Raw genomic sequence first — 23,622 nt, forward strand, 5'->3', positions numbered from 1 at the left:
GAGAGAGAGAGAGAGAGAGAGAAAGAGAGAGAGAATGAACGCACAAGATCAGGGAAGGGGAAGAAGAATAGAGAGGATTTTCAGCAGTCTCCATGCCCAGTGTGGGGCTGATGCTGGGCTTCATTTCACAACTGTGAGATAATGACCTGAGCCAAAATCAAGAGTCAGTTCTTGACCCACTGAACCACCAGGCGCCCCATTAGTGGTTCTTTTTAGATGTATATTCCTTTCTTACTGAACTAGATTCTAAGTGAAGCAAGCATTATTAACTACTAGGGATGAGTGCAGCGTGAGTTATATGAGTAGCTGATGAATGTTCACATGAAGACAGCATTAGCATAACAGTTTCATAGACTCAAGCTGGATTGCAAGCATCCAAATTCAGACTCTACCAATTCCTGGTTGTGTGATTTGGGGACAAGTTATCTAACCTCTATTTTTTCCCTTTTACAAAAGGAAGTAGTAAGATTACCTATCTTATATAGGTTGTTGTGAGATTTTATATGAATATATTTGAATAAAGCTCTTAGAATAGTAGTTTTGGTATGTGCATACTGTATATTATTTACATTGAATTCTGTTCAATTTCTGGATTTATATATTATACATATACATATACCCACACAGATATATATATACACATATATATATACATATATACATATACACATATACCCACACAGATATATATATATATATATATATATATATATATATATATATTTATAAAATCAACAAAGTATGAGGAAAAAAGCATGGGAGACAATGAGAAGCATGTTAAATAGTATTTGTCTAAATGTGTTTACTTCCATGACGGGGACACAGAAAATCCTGAGGCATGTGGACTTACACTCAGAATGTTAAGGAATGGTACCTGCTGGGCTGGAGGGGTCAGGAAAATGTATGTGGAGAAGGTGATTTGTGATACAGTACTGTGCAAACAGCCATGTAGAGTTGCCTAGAGGTGGGATATTATAGCAACAATGTCATAAGGAGGAAAGGAAAATGGAGATACAGTTGAAAGAAGAAGAGATTGTTGGATATAAATTGAATCACATACAAAGGAAGTAAAATGTCAAAGGAATTGTTTAAGAGATTTTTCTTTGTTCACTGGACTCACACATGAAGGGAGAAAATAAGATGATACAGGAAAATAAGAGTATATAGAAAAATAGGATAATTAAGACAACTTGTAATTGAGAACTACAGATAGTTAGAAAGAAGCATTGAGGACCTAGAATATGAAATTGGAAGTGAATGCTAAAAGCCCTTGTAATTAATGATGATAAATTTAGTAACCTCATCATCTATAATGAATATTGAATAAGATATATCTCATATAGTAATCACATAAACAGATGTGTCTAGCTTTAAAAAGAAATAATTCACAGAACTCTGCTTTCATGTTGGTAAGGAAATCTGGATCAATATTTTGCCTTCTTCTCAATAGCCTTTTCACACTAAAATGAATTAAAAGTAACTGTATTATTAAAATAGAGAATCTGATGTCAGAAAAATCTGACTTTGAATATCAAGTTTAATAAATTATATATGATGTGTGTTTGTTACTTAACTGACATATTATTTATGATGCTCTGTCCTCAGATTACAAAAAGTTCTTGCTAAAAACGTCTTGAACTAAAATGAAAATTTATTAATCAGTGCAATATCATCAAAGGGCAAATAAAAAGAGAATCACATAGCTCAATCAAGGATCCAGATTCTCCTGATTTTTCTACTAGACCATCCTCCCAGAGTGGCTTCTTGTTTACAGACTATCCATCCTAGCCATAAAGTTCCTGTACAGTTCCAAGGCTTTTATCCTCATACACCAATGTGATAAGTTGGAAAGGAGGCTGTCTTTTCCTCTGATCACTTTTAAGAGTAAAGTTTCCCAGAACCCCCTACCAGAAATTTGCACCCAATGTCTCATAGCTAAATTCTAATCCTTGTGCACCATGACTAGGAAAAGGAATGATAATATTATGATTGTTGAAGAGTAACTTAGTTTCCCCTGGAGCACATAGCCACTGGATACCTGAATGATATCAGGGCACCATTAGTGTAGATAAAGGAAGGAGGTAGTTTTTATGAGGGGGCATTTGGAGATTGCTATAATCTTTGTGACCTATGATAACTTTCAACTATAAAAAATAAAAGCATTATAGCTACTATAGTTGAGACTGTAGTTTTGAAAATATCTGTAACTCTCCATAATTTTCATGTCCTATAGTCTACAAGAAAAGGGAAAAAAATTTCTCCTGTACCTCTCACACAACCTCAGACTTGTAAGTATCTTACTCAACATGCCTTTAAAGGAAAAGCAGTCTCCACATTTCACTTCACTCCCAGGGAAGAACATGCCTTTAAATGATTGATCTAAATCTGAGGGACAGGAAAAGGAGACACACACACACCAGGCTTCCTGTCTAAGTTCAAATCCAGCGTGTAAGTGTTTTTGATTTATACCTGATCATGTTTCAGGAAGCAGCTTAGTAATAAATGCAAAGTAATGGCTCAAAGTAACATAATGCTATTAGCCAGGAAGCAAGCCATGCTGTGGGAGAAGACAGCAGAAGCCTCTCCTGCTACCTTTGTGAGCAATATCATCTAGCTTGAGCAATTCTTCTTTCTAAAAAATTGGATAATGATGCTCTTAATTCCAGTGCTTTAAATTATGCATCTGGAGAGGTGGTTTTTTCCCCTCATTTAGCAAACTCTTAATTGTTCTCTCCAATGGCAGCAGCAATATATGCCAGCTTTTTTTCTGATGAAAACAGAAACTATTTAGAAATCCTTCTGGGTAATATTGAAGAGTTTACACACATTTTGGATTCTGACACCTGTTTGGTTCTTATGGTAGGTAGCTTTTGCAATTTGGAGTGAGTTCTGACTGTTAGGCTTGCCTTAATGGTGTAGAGAGACTGCAGGAATTGACCTATAAACTGGAGGGTGTTTCAGGATGGCTGACACCTCTGTGTATGGTGTGAGTGTTTTCAGCCTTGGTAAAATCCATGCTTGGAACCAAGTAGCAACACATTACCTGAAGAGCATTACAAAGACCCGCATGTGTTTAGCTCAAGAGTTTAGTTTCTAACCCCTACAGATTTGGATGTTTCATGGTTTGAGGGAAGTTATTTGCCAAGTTTTCATTCTGACACATTCATGTTGTTCTGGGGAACTTACTAAATGACCATCACTTCCACCTGCCTTCCTAACAGAAAAAAGAAAGAAATGAAATCAGGGACTGTAAAGATAGAGAACAGTAAATAGAGACTGAAATAAAAGGTAAGCCATAATTTTAATGCCTTGGTTAAACAGAGTGTTTTGATACTGTGTTCATTAAATATACTTCTAATCCCCATGGTACTATCTTTGACTCAGAGCCTCGCCTTTTCACATGTCATTTTGATTCTCTGAATTGTGTGTGTTATACACTGTGTCCCTCAAAATTAGGATTTCCTTGCTATATAAACTAGCATGTTACATAAGATCATTAAAAGGACAAATGAATGTGTATTAATACATTATGGTCACCTGAAGAGGCAGATGGGCCTTCCACCCTAAATTTGGTTTCAGTGTCAGAACCAAGGAGACCACATTCCTACCAAGAAGGTATAAAAAGGTTTATTATTTACACATTAAAGTCTCTAGCAAGAGCAGGGTAGGCCTTGCAAAGAGATCCAAATGGCTTGAAAGAACAAAGAAAGGAGGCTGGTCAGGCTTCTTATTGTGGTTATGGTTTGGGGCCACTTGAGAGATTACAATGCAATGGGCAGAGGGTTGTGTGGTTTGAATTGGCCCCCCGGGCCCAAAGGAGAGCCTGGGCTTATTTACTAACTTGTCAGATGTAGGACACAAGAGGAAGGAGGAAGGCGAAGCTAAAAAGCTGTCAACAAATATCAAAAAATGGAGTCAAACTCCTTACTACACAATACAAACATGGAAGAAGACTGGTTCTCTTCCCTTATAACCATGCATGATGAACAAATAAATGGATAAATGATCCTAATTATTCATGGTAGTTATGTTCTATAAAGTTGACACAAATACCAAATTAGTGGATATTGTACATTACTCCTAGGGGAAATGTAGGGATAAGTTCCTGAGAGCCTCTGGTCACAGCAGAGACTGAGAAACACAACCTTGTTTTATGTGTTTCTGTTTAAAGATACCTTACTTAATATATATTGTTGATTCATTAATATTGAACTCATGGCCAAAGTACTATATAACTCATGCAGGGATGAAGCTTATTTAACATACATATTTTCTTTGTTTTAAGTTTATTTATTTTTGAGTGTGACAGAGAGAGAGAGAGAGAGAGAGAGAAAGCGAGCATGGGAGAGGGGCAGAAAGAGAGAGGGAGGGAGAGAGAATCCCAAGTAGGCTCCACACTGTCAGTGCAGAGCACAACATGGGGCTCAAACTCACAAAGTGGGAGATCATACCTGAGCTGAAACCAAGAGTCTGACAATTAACTAACTGAACCACCCAGGCACCCCTGACATATGTATTTTCTCCATAAGGCATATCATAGCCTTCTAGTACCTAGGAATACTAGACAAAACTTAAGCACTGTGCTTGGAAGCCATTTTATGTTGTTTTATTTTTTTAACATTTTTTAAAGTTTATTTTGAGGGGGGTTGGGGCATGAATGCACACAAGCAGGGGAGGGGCAGAGAGAGAAGGAGAGAGAGAGAATTCCAAGCAGGCTCCATGCTGTCAGTTCAGAGCCCAATATGGGACTCAGTGTCATGAACCATGAGATCATGACCTAAACCAAGATCAACAATCAGATGCTTAACTGACTGAGCCATCCAGGTGCCCCATGGCCATTAAAACAGCAAAATCACAGGGGTGCCTGGGTGGCTCAGTCAGTTGAGCATCCAACTTCAGCTCAGGTCATGATCTCACAGTTCGTGAGTTTGAGACCCACGTCAGGCTCTGTGCTGACAGCTCAGGGCCTGGAGCCTGCTTTGGATTCTGTGTCTCCGTCTCTCTCTGCTCCTCCCCTGTTCACACTCTGTCTCTCTCTCAAAAATAAATAAAGATAGAAAAAAACAGCAAAATCACTAAAACAAAACAGAACAAAAAAGTACATCTTGTGAAAAATTAGCATTTAACAAGCCAAGGGAAAGACTTTGTAAGAATTGAAGAACTGAAACATAAAGGTGTACCATTGCCTTATTTCACCTCTCCTGGAAATCTTTGCATCAGGCAACGAATTGTCCACCACTATGTGCATGTCCAAAAATAACCCCAGGTACCCCAAGTATTGAATTTAGACTTACAATTGTAGCAAATAGGCAAATTTGAAAACATGGAATCCATGAGTAATGAGCATTGTAAATGAATGAATATATACCTTTAAATCAAGCCATATTAGAGAAGATGCCACATTCTTTCTTTTTTCCAGTTGTTGCTATTGTTGTTTTTGCTTCATCAAGAAATTTCGGTAATTCTTACTAAGCAGCATGGTGAATGGAACCATTTCAAATTGGTCGGGGAAAACAGTTTTGCCTAGTTCCCTGTAAAATCACTGAAATCATCCTGTAGATGACTAGCAGTTTAATCACTGATGAAACATGGTGCAGGTTTTAAGTGACAACAGACTATAGCAGTTCAAACACAAGCTAAAGAATATGAAAAAATTGATTTACATTACAGACAACCTATTTACCAGTTGTATGATCTTACACAAGTTATTTAACATCTCTAGTCTTTAATATTCTCACCTGTAAAAGGGAGATAATATTTATAGTACATTGTAGTGTTGTCGTAAGGATTGACTAAGTTCATTATAACACACAATATAAAGCTGTTTTATCACAGACAGGTATGTTCAATATTTTTAAGCTAGCTACATTTATTTGGGAAGCATTTTTCACCTCTATTTTCTTAGTGCAATTATTAGTAGCACTCTCATTCTTAAAATGTCCTGGTCTGAAAGATGAATTTTACAGTCACTTTGCTATATCAAAGAACTATTAAGCCTTGTTTGAGCCCTTTAAGAATAATGCCACAGTCAACCGTTAAGTAATTCTTCATCATGGCATAGAGAACACGAAGCACATATGTGGCATGTTGACATGATAAGACTAAACAATTTGGGGTAAGTCAAGATTTTCATCTTTTATCCCAATTTAGGTTATTTTTCTCCTGCACTTATAAAGTCCAAACCTATGGAAATCAGTATGGTCCTGAGAAAACTGGGATAAGTAGCCACCTGAAAGAAAATATATTTGCTATGAGACATTTTCATGTATCACCTCCAACTTCTAGGAATTAACCAAAGTTGACAGCTGTTTGTGAGCTTTATAATTAGTCCCTCTGGAAAGAGGAGCAGTATTGAGTATCAGAAGAAATTTTGCAGTTGATAGAAGATTTTGTTCAATAGTGTCTTTTAGGAGGTAGGTAAAGTATTAGTAAAATCTAGAAAAGACACTACAAGCAATTGGTTGATCATGTCTGATTCACGGATGAGGTTTTCCATTTTTGAACACTTTTCTTGCCATAACTGAGTCAGTGAGTTGAGACATGCCACAAAGATCTCGTGGCACGGATGGGTCTTCTTGGGGGGGGGGGGGGACATATGTTTTGTTTAACAAGTTAAGAAAGCTTAACATTTTAGAAGCTTTTGGTTATGACAATTTCTTAACATTTTTGGAAAGTGCATGGCAAAAGCAAAGCAAAATTTATTTCCAATTAAAACAACACATTGGTCCGAAAAAGCGAATTTTTTTAAAACCAAGTTATTAGATGTGCAAAGTGAAAAGCACCTAAAAATAGCAATAGCAAAATGAATAAATATGAGTATATTCATATAATGGAATTCTACATATATATTGTTGAGAGACAATGGATAATTGATTGGCACTGTTTTGTAACTCAAGTTGTCAGGATTGAATGAGACAATGTATGCAAAGTGCTATCTCTGGCACATAGTTGACGCTTAATAAATACTAGCTGATATAAATAATAATGAAATACATAGCACCTCAGTAAGTCCTCTGGCTGACACACAAGTGGTACATAGCCTGGATATCTATTGCTGTGTAACAATCTACCCTCAAAATATGGTGACTTGTAACAACAGTCATTGTATTATATCTTATGAATTTATAGGTCTGGAATTTGAGCAATACTCAGATGACTGGCTCTTCTGTTCTACATGTCACTTGCCAGGGTCGCTTGATGGTATTCAGTTGGGAGGAAAGCAGCAAGAGGACTTGACTTATTTGTGTGGTACTTTGACAGAGATGTTTGTGAGAAAGGAAACAGTGGATTACAAAGAACCATGAAGAAAATTGGGGGCATTATGGAAAATACAATTATCTTGATCATGCTAATAATTTTATAGCTACATCATACTTCAAAACTGATAGTGCTTTATATGATTACACTTTATATGAGTACTTCAATTACTCTTCAATACAGTTTTTAAAAAATTTAATGTTTATTTTTGAGAGAGAGAGAGACAGACAGCATGAGCAGGGGAGGGGCAGAGAGAGAGGGAGAAACAGAATCCTAAGCAGGCTTCAGACTCTGAGAGCTGTCAGAACAGCCTGATGTGGGGCTCAAACTCATGACCCATGAGATCATAACCTGAGCTGAAGTCAGATGTTTAACCGACTGAGCCACCCAGGTGCCCTGCTTCTCAATACAACTTTTAAATAAAGGCTGAGAAATACCAGACATTACAAAATCCCCCCCAAATCATCGACCCTCTTTATTTCTTAACTGCCTCACACATTTTACTGGTTTCCCCACATTTTTTTGTCTGACATCTCTTTGATCTCCTTTGCATGTGACAATCATTTTATAACTAGTTATTAGAGAGATAGACAGGTTAGTCACTGGTTTCTCTAGGATGGTTAATCAAAACCAATTTTGATAGTATAGAAGAATTTCTTTTAACTTCACGAGCCATTATTAAGAATCTAAAATTCTTACATTAATGGGCAAATTTAGGGAGAAATCTCAAGTTTCTTTTATCTCTTACCTCATGCAAACCTATTTACTATTTTTAGAGATGGTACATGTTTGTGACCTACAAAAGCAGCAATTCTGACAAGTCTACTTTGCACAATTGTCATCAACAAGAAGAAATATGTTGTGTATTATAATTACCTATATTGCGTTATAAGTATATTCCTGACAGAAGAGAATTTCAGTTTTGATTGGGTATTGATAAGGAACACTAGGTGAATAGTCATCTTAAAGTTTCATACATCTCATGAATGGAAAAATTCTCCAGAGAAGGCAAGCTCCTGGGTCCATAAATGTACAGCCCTTTTTTTCCTGCTCCAATAACCATGTGCTTTTGCTGCTAGACACTACAGGATATCTTCATATGATAGAAGGACCTTTGGCTCTGTCTTCTTGCTGGTGTCTCACAGTGCCAGATGAGGTGACTCAGGGTATGGTGTGAGTATTCCTGGAAACTACCTATGGCAACTATGATGTAAGGACTAGTAATAACTTCACAACACAAGGAAGTGACTGTAAACCACATAAATACATTCGGTGGCTACTCCAAAATCAGCTGACAACACAAAAAGAATTGCGATGGGGAAGAGATGAAGTGAGAAGAGGTAACAGTGCAGCGGTAACCATTTGTGGTTAAAATACTTTGATTTTGCAAAACTTACATATATCAGATATTTTATATATGTATGTGTATACATACATATATAATGAATTACTTTACAGCTATCTATTCTCACATATCTCTTACACCTCTTTTGGTATACTTTTGAGAAATACATCTGTCCTTGTCTGAACATCTGGTTTTAAGAGTCCTATTGGACACAAGCTAGGTCAGGTCTGAGCCATAAAAGGAAATGAAAAAGTTTGGGTTTGTTTTATGTGACCATTTTATATACTAAAAGACTTTAAAGATTCCATTTATTCTTAGAATGCCCTCTTTCTTCTGCCTTCACATACACATACCTTACTGGGAAGAGATATAGGCTCACCTGAAACTAATTTTTAATCAGTCAAGTTCTTATTTTTAAGCAACAAAAACTACGGCTAACTTAAGAAGACAATGAATTTATTGAAAGAATTGCCAGAAAGGTGGCTCAACCTGGCCTGGATAATAGGTGGGGATTAGGGAGTTTTACAACAATGAGGACCATGGGCAAAAAATCATGCCCACAAAATCAGCATGGCGTGCACACTGCTGCTGCTAAACCCTGCATTCAGCTTGCAAATCTGCCATATATTGTTGCTTGACCCTGGAAACTTCCACTGCTGCCCCTGGAAACTCTTTGATGCTGCTGCTGTCGCTATCACTGCCATGTGCATCAAAGTATATTCCCCATGGTGCATTCTCCCGTTCGGTGACTGTCTCCCGGTTCCAAGTTCAGAGGTAGTACATTCTCAGTCAAGTACTCAGGCCTTTGATACAAGGGAGATTAATAAATGAGCATCTGACATTTTCAACATCTGTTGTTGATTAAAGGCAAGTTCTGCCATTTTCTAAGACTCATATGTGAGGAATTCCCGAAAAGTAAGAATGGGGCTCAAATTCTGGACTACAAAAAAAAAACATGATAAATGCCATAAAACCATATAACTACAAAGAACATCCTGGTTCTTGCAATTCTGACCAATGGGGATCTAGACATTTAGCCTTTTCTTTTATTAAACAAAGATAAATACAAGATAAATGATCTATGAAATAAATGTAATCACAAAAATAATCATTGTAGAGTTTTTTAGTACAAATTTAGAAGCTAATTCTAACATTTACATGGAAATAAACAAATAACCAAGTAATCAATATAATCTTGACAAAGAATAATTTGGTAGAATTTACAGCATCTGATTTTAAGACCTGCTATAGAGCTACGCTAATTAAGATGGCAGTGTGGTATTGACATAATGATAGACAAAGATGTCAGTGGAACAAAATAGAGAATTCATAAATTGGTCCACATATATACAGTTCAATTGATATTTGGGATTGAACTTATTGGGAAGAGAATTTTCAACAAACGCTGAAATTACAGGATAGTCACATGGAAAAAAGGCATTTCACTCCTACCTCACTTGATACAGAAAAGTTAATTTGACATTGTCTTAAACTAAAAAGCTAAAAGCTAACATTTATTAAAGAAAACACAGAAGAATATTATTACAACCTGGGATCAAGAATTGAAGCAGGATTCAAAAGACAACAATCACTGAAGAAAAATTAAAAATGACACTTCATCAAAATTAGAAATGTGGGCTCATTGAAGACACCATTCTAAAACGAATAGACACGACACATGCCAGGAGAACATATTTGCAAAACCTATATCTGTCAGAAGATCTAGTAGCCAAGATATAAAAACAACTTCTGAAACTCAACAGTAGGAAGAAAAATAACCCAATGAAAAATAGGCAAAAGCTGAAAGAAATACTTCACAAAGGAACACATTTGAATGGCCAATTCACATATGAAAAAGTGCTCACCAGGATTTGTCATCAGAGAAATGAAACTTAATTAAATGAAAATTAGACCCAGAATAAGTAGCAATATATACCTACTAGAATGCTTAAAATGAAAAAGAGGGGCAACCCACAAATTCCATTGTTAAGAACTTACCAGAAAGGAAAGTGTATGCCCACAAAAACACACAAGGATTTTAGAGCATTTTTTTTCATTAACAGCCCCAAACTGGGTGTGATGGGTTTGTTGTTTTTTTTTTTTTTTAATGTGTCGACTTGGCCAGAAGATATCCATAATCCATATATTGATTAAATATTTTTCTAGGTGTGTCCATCAGGGTATTTGGGGGCAAGATTAACAGGAAGGCTGAGTAAAGCAAGTTGCCCTCCCTAACATAGGCCCTTATCCAATCTATTGAAAACCCTACCAGAACAAACAATCAGTAAGGGAGAATTCTCACTTTGCCTGTCTTGGAGCTAGAATATCAGTCTTCTCCTGCCTTTTGACTTGGACCTGGATTAGAATTTGCATCAGCTGTCCTGGTTCTCAGGCCTTCAGACTCAGACTGGAAAAATAAACCATTGCTCTCCTGGGTCTCTAGCTTGCCAACTAAAGATCATGGGACTTCAGAATGGGAAACTCCAAAAGGCAAGCAACACCAGCATAGATAGATTGCAGTATATTTACACAGTGGAATACTACTCAGCACTAAAATGGAAGAAAGTACTCATATCACAACAAATATAGGTTAATTTCACAATATTCTGAGAGAAAGAAGCTGAACATATAGAATGTGTACTGTATGATTCCATTTATATGAAGTTCTAGAAGAAGCACAACTATAGTAAAGAAAATCAAAATCAGAAAAGCTGTTTCTTCTCTAGGGTCGTAAGAATAGATGGGGAAGTAGTATAAACGATTACTATGTTCTGTAGTCTGTTAGGAATGTAGACTATACTCATAAGTGTATGTAAATGTCAAATATCACTTAATATTTGTGCATTTATAATACATATGTCCATTTACTGTATGTAATATATAAATATAATCTAAGAAACAACTGTGACAGTCAGTTGTAAGATAAAAGGACAGAAACACTTAGTAAAACCAGAATTGGAAAGCAAGAAATGTTCAATGATTTCTTTCCTCGAAAATGATACAAACTAGCATTTGTGCAACACTGACTAACTTAAAAAGAAATCTCATGAAACCTTCACAACAACCCTTTTTAAAGTTCCCTTTTTAAAATTCCTTTTTTATGGATCAAATGTTAGCATTTTTAAGTACCAGGAGTTCAGGATTCTATTTCAGGGTTTGTCCATATTAATCATCATAATATTACTGAAGTGATTTTACCTTTCCTTGGTTTTAATTTGTTTAATTGTTTTTGCTTAAAACTCAAGATCAGGGTTTCCCAAAGTGCATGCTCAGTAACAGGGATTTCAAGAAAATGTAGTAAGAGTTACATTGAAGAAAAAGAAAAGGATGAGGAAGAAAAAATGGTTTTCTTAGGCCTTCAAATGTGTTTGACTTAAGTAAAAAAAAAATAGATATAGATATAGATCTGTGTGTATGTGTGTGTGTTTATTTAATCCCAGGTTTTCTCAAAACCTTTAATTCAGCAATAAAAGTGGATCTGGGGGTGCCTGGGTGTCTCAGTCAGTTGAGCATCCTACTCTTGATTTCGGCTCGGATAATGATTCCAGGGTCATGGCATCAAGCCCCACAACCTGCCTAAGATTCTTTCCCATCTCTCTCTCTCCCTCTGCCCCTATCCCCCATTTGTATGCTCTCTCTCGCTCTCTCTCTCTCTCCATATATATATATATATGTATATATATATATGTATATATATATATATATGATTAATAAATAATAAGTGGATCTTATTTATGTCAGTAACTCTTCTCTAAGTTCTTTGCACAAGTTTATTTAATCATTATAATACAAGGTTTGATCATCCCTGTGACTACGGTACTTATGTCATCTTCCTTTAAAAACAAAAAGGTTGAGGTAAAATGAAGGCCAATAAGTGTCAAAGGGCACAGTTACCAGCAAGCAGAGAGTTGAGACTTGAAACCTAGCAATTGGACTTGAACCTGTGCCTGTAAGCACCATGTCTCACAGAAGATGTGGCAAGAGACAGGAAGAGTAATAAATATCAAACAGGAGAAATGAGGAAACCTTGCCAACCTCCTGAAAGGAAAAGCAGCTTTCACCTACTCACAGGGAATTATTTTCCAAAAGTGACACAGGTATTCTCTTGAGGGTTGATGATGAACAATACATTCAGGAAAAATCTTGAAAATACACTAACACCCAGCAATCAGAGAACCGAAGTCCCAGAGATCCAGATGAAGTGTTTGGGAGTGAAGTGGGGTAAAATGGGGCATTGGCTCCAATTGAGCGACAGAAGCAGTACATGATCGTAGTTTCAGGGGTAATGGATTACTGAGGAAGCTTGGCCCCTGGGTGGTGATTGACAGAACAGGTTGATGAGGCTTGTGGAGGATGGTTCAGAGGAACTCTAAGAGGAGTGAACAGACATATCCAGAGTGTGGATCCAGAATCCCTTGTTCACTGAAGTGGTGATCGCCAGTTTCCTTAGATCAAATGCAGTGGGAAAGGGCAGCTGCCCCCTCAGGCTGTGCCTGGAGGATGGAGAAGATGCAGGTGATAGCATTTGAAAGCGCAGAATGAAAGGATACAAATACTTCAGCTGACAAAGCAGAGCTGGTTGCGAGGGAAAACAATAAAAATAGCTGCCCTCACAAGTGGCAGGCTTTTCATATTCGAAACGCTGTAAGACAGTTGCCAGAAAGGAAATGTTTTTGTGATGAAATATGAGGGCAAACAAGGTTATGCAGGTTTCTTAATTATTCAAAAAGCACCGGAGAAAACTTAATAAGTGAAAATGGGGGGTGGGGAGACACCTGGGTGGCTCAGTCAGTTAAACATCAGACTTCAGCTCAGGTCACTATCTTACTGTTTCCTGGGTTCAAGCCTGCATCAGGCTCTGTGCTGACAGCTCAGAGCCCGGAGCCTGCTTCAGATTATGTGTCTCCCTCTTTCTCTCTCTCTGCCACTCCCCTGCTTGCACTCTCTCTCTCAAAAATAATAAATGAAACATTAAAAATAGTAAAAAAAAATAATTGAGAAGGGAGAAAATTCCTAATAGAGTTGGAATTCTGGGAGGCTGAAATGTGGGGCCATAGCAACATAGCTATTGATTATTCAGACTTAAAGCAGTATTTACAGGAATTCTTGGCTTTCAGTACTTTGGACTGAAGTCGTCATAAAGAAAAAGGGAAGGTAAAGGAAAAGGACTGAACTCCTCATTCAGAAAAAGGAAGGTATGGCATATTGCGAGAGCTCAAAGCTTGGGTACAGCTCTCTCCCCTGTGCTACTCTCTCCAGAACCAGTCTAGGTCCATAGACATAGTGTTTCCCTCAGTCAGATCTAGGCTGGGTTCAAGATTCTTAGGGAGCTGAGTCAGTCTGAATTTCTCCTGAAGATCCCTTTTAAGCCTACCTTGATCTGGAGACCTCTGAAACTCATCTTATTTCTTCCAGAGTTCTCCAGACAGGAAATGTATGAGGGTCAGTTAGAACCCTTTGAAACTGCCTGCATAAATTGAGATGCTCTTTATCCTGTCCGCTAACCATCAAGAGTATATGAGCTGAATCTTGGATTCCTATTATTACCTATTTCCTGCTTTTAAGGACCAAGATTCTAAAAAAGAATTGTAGGAACTAGATTGATATTCACTTTCAGAAAATTAATGCCCTAAATATGTTTCATAGGATGTGATATCTTGTAGGAAATCTGTTTGCAAAAAGTGAAACATCTTCAAAATTACTCTAAACCCTGAAGCACATTTCTTCAACGGGAAGAGATGCAAATTTTCTTAAATTGGGTTCAATTTGAATGTTAGCAGAATAGCATAGGAAAGTAAAAAGATCTGATTGAAATTGATGAATAACTGTTTTATTTTTAATCTAAGAGACTGATAGGAAAAGAGATAGATTGAGAGTGAACAGAAACAAGTTAAAAGGATAATTAGGGATGGGAAAAGAAATATATGTCATTCAGACCAGGTTCTTACTAAGGAAAAGATATTGCAAATGTATTTGAAACATACATGAAAGAAAAATAGCCCTAGTAAAATTGAAGAGTGGAGAATTAAAGAGAATTTATCAGGAAATGGGGGATTTTATATCACTATTTCTTTTTTGCATTTAATGTGAAGTCAGAAAAAAAAAAGAGCTGCCTAGGGCATAGAGCATATTTCCTAGCGTAGCTGTGGAAGAGACCATTGTAATAAAAGATTGGAACATCCTAAGGCAAAGCAAATCTAAGTACCAAGTCCAAATAACTGTGATTCATGACTCTGAAAGGACAAGAAAATAGGAAGAACAAAGTCATGCTTTGAATTAATTGCTTTCGCCATATCTCAGAAGCTGGATGTGTATGTTACCTGGCTCTTTTAAAGTGGAAAATGATACGGGGAAATTATTCTTAATTGGCTTAGGAGAAGAGAATGTGAAATTGCAGATTGGAGTGGTGTTTTTGAATTTGGTGAGGTGAGAAGGAATCTTAAGATGATATTACAGAAAGAAAATAAGAATCAGAATGAGGACTAGGAGAAATAAGTTGAGATCTTGCTAAAATCACATAATTTTATAATCAGAAATGCTTTAGAACTTTTGAGCTCCAATTTTCTTACTGTTCACAAGACAGAGCCATGTTCAGAGCTCTAGTCTGGCTGGTTCCTTGGGCTCTCATGTCATTGGCCCTTGGCCACTCTACTACTTTTCTTTCTTTTCTGTCCTGGGGCCTCTGCAGAGGTAATAATAGTGTTCTTTGTGCAAGAAGATGGCTAGAAGTTAGTGTTGGAACATGAGTTTTTCAAAGCCTGTCCCTCAGCCCTTCATGCTTCTAATCTTGAGAGCAAAGTTCAATTCAACTTTTTTAACTTAATTAAAATTGAATACCGCCCCCCCCCAAACCTAGGTTCTTAATCACAACAGTCACATTTCAAGCATTCAATAGCCACTTACAGCTAGCAGTTATTATATTGGCCAGTGTAGACAGAGAATTCTTGTCACAGTAAGCCTTGCTGGAATCAGTGTTAGGCAAGCAACTGTGGTTCTATTCTATCATATGTGGCTCTTAGCTGTAATTTTTACCTAAAATGAAGGCAATTATTCTATTTTCGATAGAGTTGTCCACAGGAGCAAGGTAATGTAAACATTAGTTTTTCCTCTACCATAAAACAATGGACTAGTGATGTCACCTGTATTGATCTGTTTCACCTTCCTCATCTGTAAAGCAGAGAAAATAGATGGTTAACTGTTCTCAGAGGGCTGTTGAAGGGCCAACCAGAAAGCTGAAAAGTACCCTATAATAATGAAGTTAATTACTATAATAATGATAATTAAAGAGGATGTCATGTTTTAAAACCTATTTTAAAGAAAACATGTGAGTTTGGCTTTTCTTTAGTCTACTTTCAAAAATATTTGCTATTTTTGGAGCCCTAGGTACTTTTCTCTTGGTTTTAATAATGTTAAGAGTATGTAAGCAGTGGTACAAATTTTATACATCCATTTCTTTTCTGAATAAAAATGTATAAACTAATATCTAGATTAAGGGTAAGGGTCAAAAAGTTACAAAAAACTGAGATCGGATGGGAAATTTCGAGTTGACACACCAGATTAAGTTAAAATTGAAAAGGCTCTTTTCTCACTGTACCATATTAATGACTAATATTTGTTCCTCAAACCAGCAATTTTAGTATATGTGCTACCGAAGTGAGCATTCAAACCAGCAGTTTTAATTAGGGAAAAGCACAGATAAGGATGGTCATTTTTACCTATGCAGGTAATTGGCAATGCAGCTAGCCAATTACCCACAAAATACTGGAATAGTAGACCTTTGATCCAAAACATTTGGAAGCTACTGGACTCTGGAAAATTGGCTTAAAGGCAGCTTTTAGCTAAAACTACAATCAGATACTTTGAAAGACTCTCTTTCTTCTTTTCCACTCATCCATCTGACATACACCATCTGTCAGATCATGCTGGGTCGCTTCTGTCAGCCTTCCGCTCATCTTAAAAGAGAGACAGCTTTTGAAGGCTGTTATTTCTCATGAATTTCCCCATGAAAATGCAGAGGGTTTCTTCCTGGTTCAACATTTCTTTCTATATAAGATGAGGAGCTAGTGTCTATCCACAGGAGCAGTGACTCCCTCAGGCTAACCAATACATATGATTGATCGTAGACATAGCCTACACTATCATGGACCTGCTCAGGAGGTCTGCATTAGTGTTTTTCAAACTCTAATATGCATAGAAATCTCCTGGGGGATATTATTAAGGTGCAGATTCTGATTCAGCAGGTCTAGGATGGGACCTCAGATCCTGCATTTCTAATTGTTTCACAAGTAACATCGATGCTACTGATCCATGGACCATATTTTTAGTAGCAAGAATAGAAGGTATTGGAAACATTTAGCCATTTGAAGTGATTCCACAGGGTGATTTTAAAGACAAATAAAAGCAGTAATAATCACATAATTTTTTAGCTCTTTAAAACATGATTTTGCATGTGTTATCTCAGAACACAATATTTTGGAAGTAGACGCTATGGCTATATATTGCTGTATAACATACTGACCCAAAATTTAATGACTGCTAAAAATAATGACAACATTTATTTTATTCACTGACTTGACATTTAAACAGGTCTTAGTGGGCACAGCTTATCTCAGCTCCACAAGATATCACTGGGAGCAGCTCAAATGCTGGGAAATGAAGTTATCAAACGGTTGCTCATTCTTTGTCTGACGGTTGATGCTGGAACACAGCTGTCACCTCAGCTAGAGCTGGGTCCAGACCGTCTACACATGGTCTTTCCATGTGGCTTCTCGACTTCTTCACAGCGTGGCAGCTGTGTTCCAAGGGTGGGTATCTTACGAGAATAAGGTAGAAGCCCAATAACCTTCTATCATTTAGCCTTGGAAGTCACATAGGGTCACTTGTGACAGACCTGGCTATATCCAAGGAAGGAAAGGACAGACCACACTCCTCTTTGAAAAACAGTCACCATTGCATTGTAAAAAGAGCTTGTTCAGTAGGATATACTGGGTTGGCCACCTTTGGGAAAGGCAATGTTGCAGTAATATGATCCAGCTTTACTGATGAAGATGACAGACCATCAATAGGGGGATTGCTCACTCTATGATGCAGTTGACCTAAGATATTTTTTTTTAATTTAACTTTTAATTTTTTTATTTACATCCAAATTAGTTAGCATATAGTGCAACAATGATTTCAGGAGTAGACCTAAGATAGTTTAGGACTCTGTTTAAATATGTCATTTGGATTTTTTAAAGTGTAGAGTGGCATACCTACTTTTGTATAATAAAGTGTAGTATTTAAGAATGTGGGTTTGGGCCCACACTCCCCTCAATCCCAACTATATAACTTTGGACTACTTGCCTAATAGTTATTGTCTTTGTTTTTCTTGCTAGTGACATGAGGATTTTTTGGACTTAAACAGTTCTTGACAGGCTTAAATGCATTAAAGTTTGTGAAGCATCAGGTCTCCTGCCTGGCTGATAATAAGTGCTTAAGAAATGATAACATTTTTATTACCACTGTCATTTCCACTCCTATTACCATTAAGAAAATAACCAGGCTTTTTTTTTTTGCTTTTTCATTAAGGTAAATGCATTGTTGTTTGCTTTTCTCTTGCCCTTTAATCCCATTGTGATTAAATGGTATCACTGAAAAAAAATTTGGTATTTGTTATGAGCTAGCTGTTGCAGGAATAAAGAAAAAAATGACAGCTTAAGTGTTCTCTGGTAATACTTTTTAAATATGAGCTTGAGAGAAAATGCAGTTTTAGAATTAACTCTAACGTGCATATCTATGCATTCATGCCTTGATTTAATTTCTAGTTCTTGATGGCGAGAACTATTGCATTATTTATTTATTCCCCATAGCACCTGGTGAGTGATCTTCATAGATATTTATACATGCATTAACTAATTTTTAATTGCTTCTCATTCTTGCTTTTTATGAGGGAACTATTTAGTAGTGTTAGGTAAAGAAATAATTAATGTAAGGGTGATTTTCCATAATTGTGTAAAACCTAATTCTTCATTCCAGAGCGAATATCGTGTCACAGCAGTTATCTGATATTTCAGTTGTACTTCTGGTTTTAATTATGAAACAGTGTGTGAGGAAGGGTTCAACCAGCACCGAGAGAATAGATGATGCATTTGACTGAGGAGAATTGCTCAGTCTTTGTTCCCAGGTTCTTCAGTTTCTTCCAGGAGCTACTAATAGCAAATTATGTAGATTCAAAGTTCCTTGAAATACAATGGGCATCACTGATGTATGGAGAATCTGTATTATCTGTATAACATTAAAAATATATCTCATTTGATGGTAAATTCACTGTGGTGCCAGCATTACTAATATCACTGATTTTGGTTATGGTCTCTCCTATTTTCCTCTTGACATGTGATCAAATTATTTTGTTCCTAAAGAAGTAAAACAAAACATGACTTCCCTTCTCTCACATACAAACACATAAATACACTCATAATTGAAAACAGAAGAAAGGAAGATGTGAAAAACAACCAATAGGGGCGCCTGGGTGGCGCAGTCGGTTAAGTGTCCGACTTCAGCCAGGTAACGATCTCGCGGTCGGGAGTTCGAGCCCCACGTCGGGCTCTGGGCTGATGGCTCAGAGCCTGGAGCCTGTTTCCGATTCTGTGTCTCCCTCTCTCTCTGCCCCTCCCCCGTTCATGCTCTGTCTCTCTCTGTCCCAAAAATAAATAAACGTTGAAAAAAAAAATTTAAAAAAAAACAACCAATATTCTTGTTAGCTTCTTTTACTTGTTAATGTATTATGATATATATATTTAAAAATATTGTCTCTAAGCTACCCACCTCTGAGTGAGAAGCCCCATGATAACCGTGTAATGGACTCCGAATACACAGGTGTCTGGCTGCTGGACAGTACTGTATTTGCCAATTTAGTGAAAGAGATTTTATAAGAAAGAAAATAGCTGTTTCTGACAAGTTGCAGAAGGCTGCGAATGATAGTGTTTTTGCTCCTCTTACAAGCATTGTCACTGGTCTCTAGCTGAGGACAATATACTAAGAAGTTATTTAATTTCTGTTCAAATCTACATAAACAAATCTAAACATCCCCCCAAAAGCAATATTATTTCACTCTTCTATTTAGCAAATGTTTTCTATATATAGCTGAGCCAAATGTCAGGGCATGCTAGTATTCCCATAAAAATTGAGATTTAGAAATAATCACTTCTTAGTTTTGAGAAATGATTTATTCCTCATTAGAAACTCTTCACTATTCTCCTTTTCAGATTATTTCTTTCAAAGCATCATTTTGTCCATCCTAGAGATAAATATATATAGCTTCCAAACCATCTTTCTTAAAGTGTGTTCTAATTAACATAGATCCATTATTAAATTAATTCATGTTACATGGAAAAAACTTTTGTAGAGTTGAAGTGTGAAAAGCCAGATAAAAAAATAAATAAAAGCAGGATTTCTACCGCAGTCCTTCTTGAGGCTTTCATGTCCTACAGTGGTGTGAGAACCTCCAAGACTCTTTGTCTTACCATGGCAACCTGGTCCTTACCTCAATTTTCTACCGAAACTATTTTGAAGGAAGGACACCAATGGTTCCCAACCTGCCAAATCCAGGCATATTTTTAAAGATGCCATTATTGGAATTGTATTGCGTGGACATCATTTGTTACATTCAGTATTAAAATTATCTATTCCTTGGGGCACCTGGGTGGCTCAGTTGGTTAAGCCTCCATCTCTTGATTTCAGCTCAGGTCATAATCTCATGATTTGTGAGAGTGAACCCCACATTGGGCTCTGTGTAGCATGGAGCCTGCTTAGGATTCTATCTCTTTCTCTGTCCCTCCCCTGCTTGCCTGTGCTCTGTCCATCTCTCTCAAAGTAAATAAATAAAATTAATGGGGTGCCTGGGTGGCTCAGTCAGTTAAGCATCCAACTCTTAATTTCTGCTCATGATCTCATTGTTCCTGAGATCGAGCCCCACCTCTGGTTCTATGCTGACAGCACAGAGCATGCTTGGGATTCTCTCTTTCCCTCTCTCTCTGCTCCTCCCCAACTTCTACTTGCTCGCTCTCTCTCTCCCTCTTCCATCTCTCTCAAAATAAAGAAATAAACATTCAAAAAATAAATCAATAAGCTTCAAGTAAAATTATCTATTCCATTGGGTCCTTGATACCAAACCCTTCTGATTCTCTTGTATATCTTAACTCTGTCATGTCTTAACTATATATGTCTTAACATATCATGTATACTTACCATGTCCTACCATGTCTGTCTTCTTCACAAACTCTCTTTGTGTCCACCTTAACTAGAGCTGTTTCTCCAGGCTATCTCCTCAGACTGCTTACCTTCCTCTTCTATACTTTGTTCTTGCATCTCCTCATCTGCTATAATTTCAACATCTAGATATTGCTAATATCTCAATCTTCATTCTAGATGACTTGGTTGCACTTCACATTCATACCCAGCTTCACAAGCTACTACCCATGGAACATGTCTGCCTTAATATACCACAGAAATCTGAAACTCAGCATGTCCAGAAATGGATCAATAATCATTATCTCATTCTGAATCCTAACTTTTGTCCAAATATACTGATCTCTCTGTATTTTCTATTTCATTATCACTGTTTATCCAGCTAACCAAGCTAGAAAGCTGGGATACATTCCTGACTTGTCCCATTCACATATCTCCCACACCTTATTGAATTTCAAATTTGACTCCAATTAAATGCAATATGTGTTATAAAATAATAGATAGAAGGCTATGTGTTACAGAGGAGAGAAAAGTATTCTGTCTTTATAAGGCTTTCCCCTTCTTCTTTTCTATGTCCATCCTAGATTTAGCCTGTCTATATCTCTTACCTGAACTAGTAAAATAGCTTATTGTCCCTTATTTAACTTTTTCCCCACCCAAACACATATCTGACCATGTGGCTGCCCAGCTTAAAGATTTAAAAGGATTTCCCATCACCTAAACCTCCTGATCAGGAGCTCTACCTGGTCCACTGCTCCAGTCTCATCTCTAAACATCTCTTCTCTTTATGCTCCAGTAAATGTGAACTGCTTGTTATTTGCCATATTCAGCACACCACTTCTCACCTGCATGACCTTGTTCATATTTTCTCCTTTAATTAGGGTGTTCTTTCTTCCCACAGTCTCACCTTCATTTCTCATCACCCACTTAGGCCATCTTCAATAGGATCTTTCCCCATACCCTCCCCCCAAAGACTTTACAACTAATCCTTTATTCTATTTTCTTATGTGCTGTATTAATACAATTATATCTTAGTAATTATTTCTTTATATCTGTTCTTCCTAGTAGATTATAAGGTCTTTGAGAGTTTGAAAGCTTGCTTTTTAATCATTTTTAAATTAGTACCTAGTACAGGAAAGAAAATTCCATTTATTCATTCATTCATATATTCATTCAGTATTTTGTATTGAAGACATTAAAAAGATGTAATAGAGGACTCCTTTCAAAGAGTTCACAGTCCACTGGAGAGTCAGGCAAGTATACAAGTGACTCTACTACAGTGTGATAAGTGCTGTAGAATGGAACCTAGAAAGCTATGTAGCACAGAAGGGAAGAAATAACATTTTTTTTTACTAACTTTACTAGATCTGTGAGAGTAAAGAAATAATACAAAAGAAAACAAGAGCACAGAGACAATATAAAATAAGTGAAAAAATCTTCTGTATAATTTACTTATTTTTTATCTCTCAGTCTGTCCTTAGTTCATTTTACTTGGTTCTTAATTAAAATAAATTAAATCAGAGTGGTGTTCATTTGAACCAGAGAGGATAAAGGCCTAATTTCTAAAGTGCTGAATATAGTATGGCTATATGAGTCACCTTTCTCCCAGCTAAAATTCCTTGCTTGGCCTACTATAGTCATTGATGGAGATGTCATGGTTTTTTGTAGTGGGGCATACAAAAGTATACTTTAGAAGGAAGCTATATGTTTTCTCCTTTTAGTTAGCTCTCTTCATTGAGGAAACAAACTGGTGAATTTTGGCCAAGCAGCATCCATAATGATTGCTTAACAATTAACAAATGGACACATTGTTAATTGGCTAAAAACTCAAGTTTTTGGCTAAGGGACTGACCGTACCCAGCAACAACATTAGCAACAACATGAAGTAACTGTTTCTATTAATTGATGGCCTATTTTAAATGACTTAATTTCCCACTCAAAAAGTTATATTTAAGGAGTATGCAATTTAACTCTTAAAATAGTGTCAACAGATCTTGGAAAGAAAGACTTCTATAAGCAAAGAAGAGAGAAAATGGAAATAGGAAATATGTGGTACTTTCATCACAGAACAGGCTATACAAGCATCACTTGTTTAAGATGTCAGGTTTTACAAGTTCCAAAATAGCACTATTAAGTGTTTAATGATTTTCTTCTTCTAAAGACAAAAATCAAATACCCCTGTCAACACATGGATTTGAAAGTACTTGTTCTTTTGTAAGTAACATTTCATGCCTATCACTTAATTTCCCCTGGTTTTTTCTCTTACATTAGAAATACAAAAACAAACCAATCAAGCAGGATTGTTCAATTAGTTGCTTTTGTATCTTCTGTCACAGGTGGGAGATTGACAATTCCATTTCTTTACCTGGTAGTTTGTCAGGTTCCGAGAATTGAATACCATCTCCTTGTTTCAAAATGTTCTGGAAATAAAAACAAATGTGTCTTTCCATTGCAGATGTTTGTATCTTTACTGTGCTTGACAAATCTGTTGACCAAATACTTTCTAATTTTTACAAAAAAATTGCATATATTTATGCTTGACTAAAAGAGAAAAGAGGCCTCCAGTAATTTCTTATAAACTGTGAAGTATCCTTGAGTAAATGCCTGTGAATCAACCAGACAGCATCTTTCTCTCTGCTTTGATGTTCACACTAATATATGGAGTTACTGAGAATGTAGGAATGCAACTACTCTTTGGTCGATAATTTGTCATCTCTAGGTACTGGCTTTCTTGAAGCTAAAGAATTTGGCCAAACACTATGTGTTTACAAAATCCAACAAACTTCTTTGTCCGG

Source organism: Prionailurus bengalensis, chromosome A3, assembly GCF_016509475.1.
Source record: "Prionailurus bengalensis isolate Pbe53 chromosome A3, Fcat_Pben_1.1_paternal_pri, whole genome shotgun sequence".
In the NCBI taxonomy this organism is placed as follows: Eukaryota; Metazoa; Chordata; class Mammalia; order Carnivora; family Felidae; genus Prionailurus; species Prionailurus bengalensis.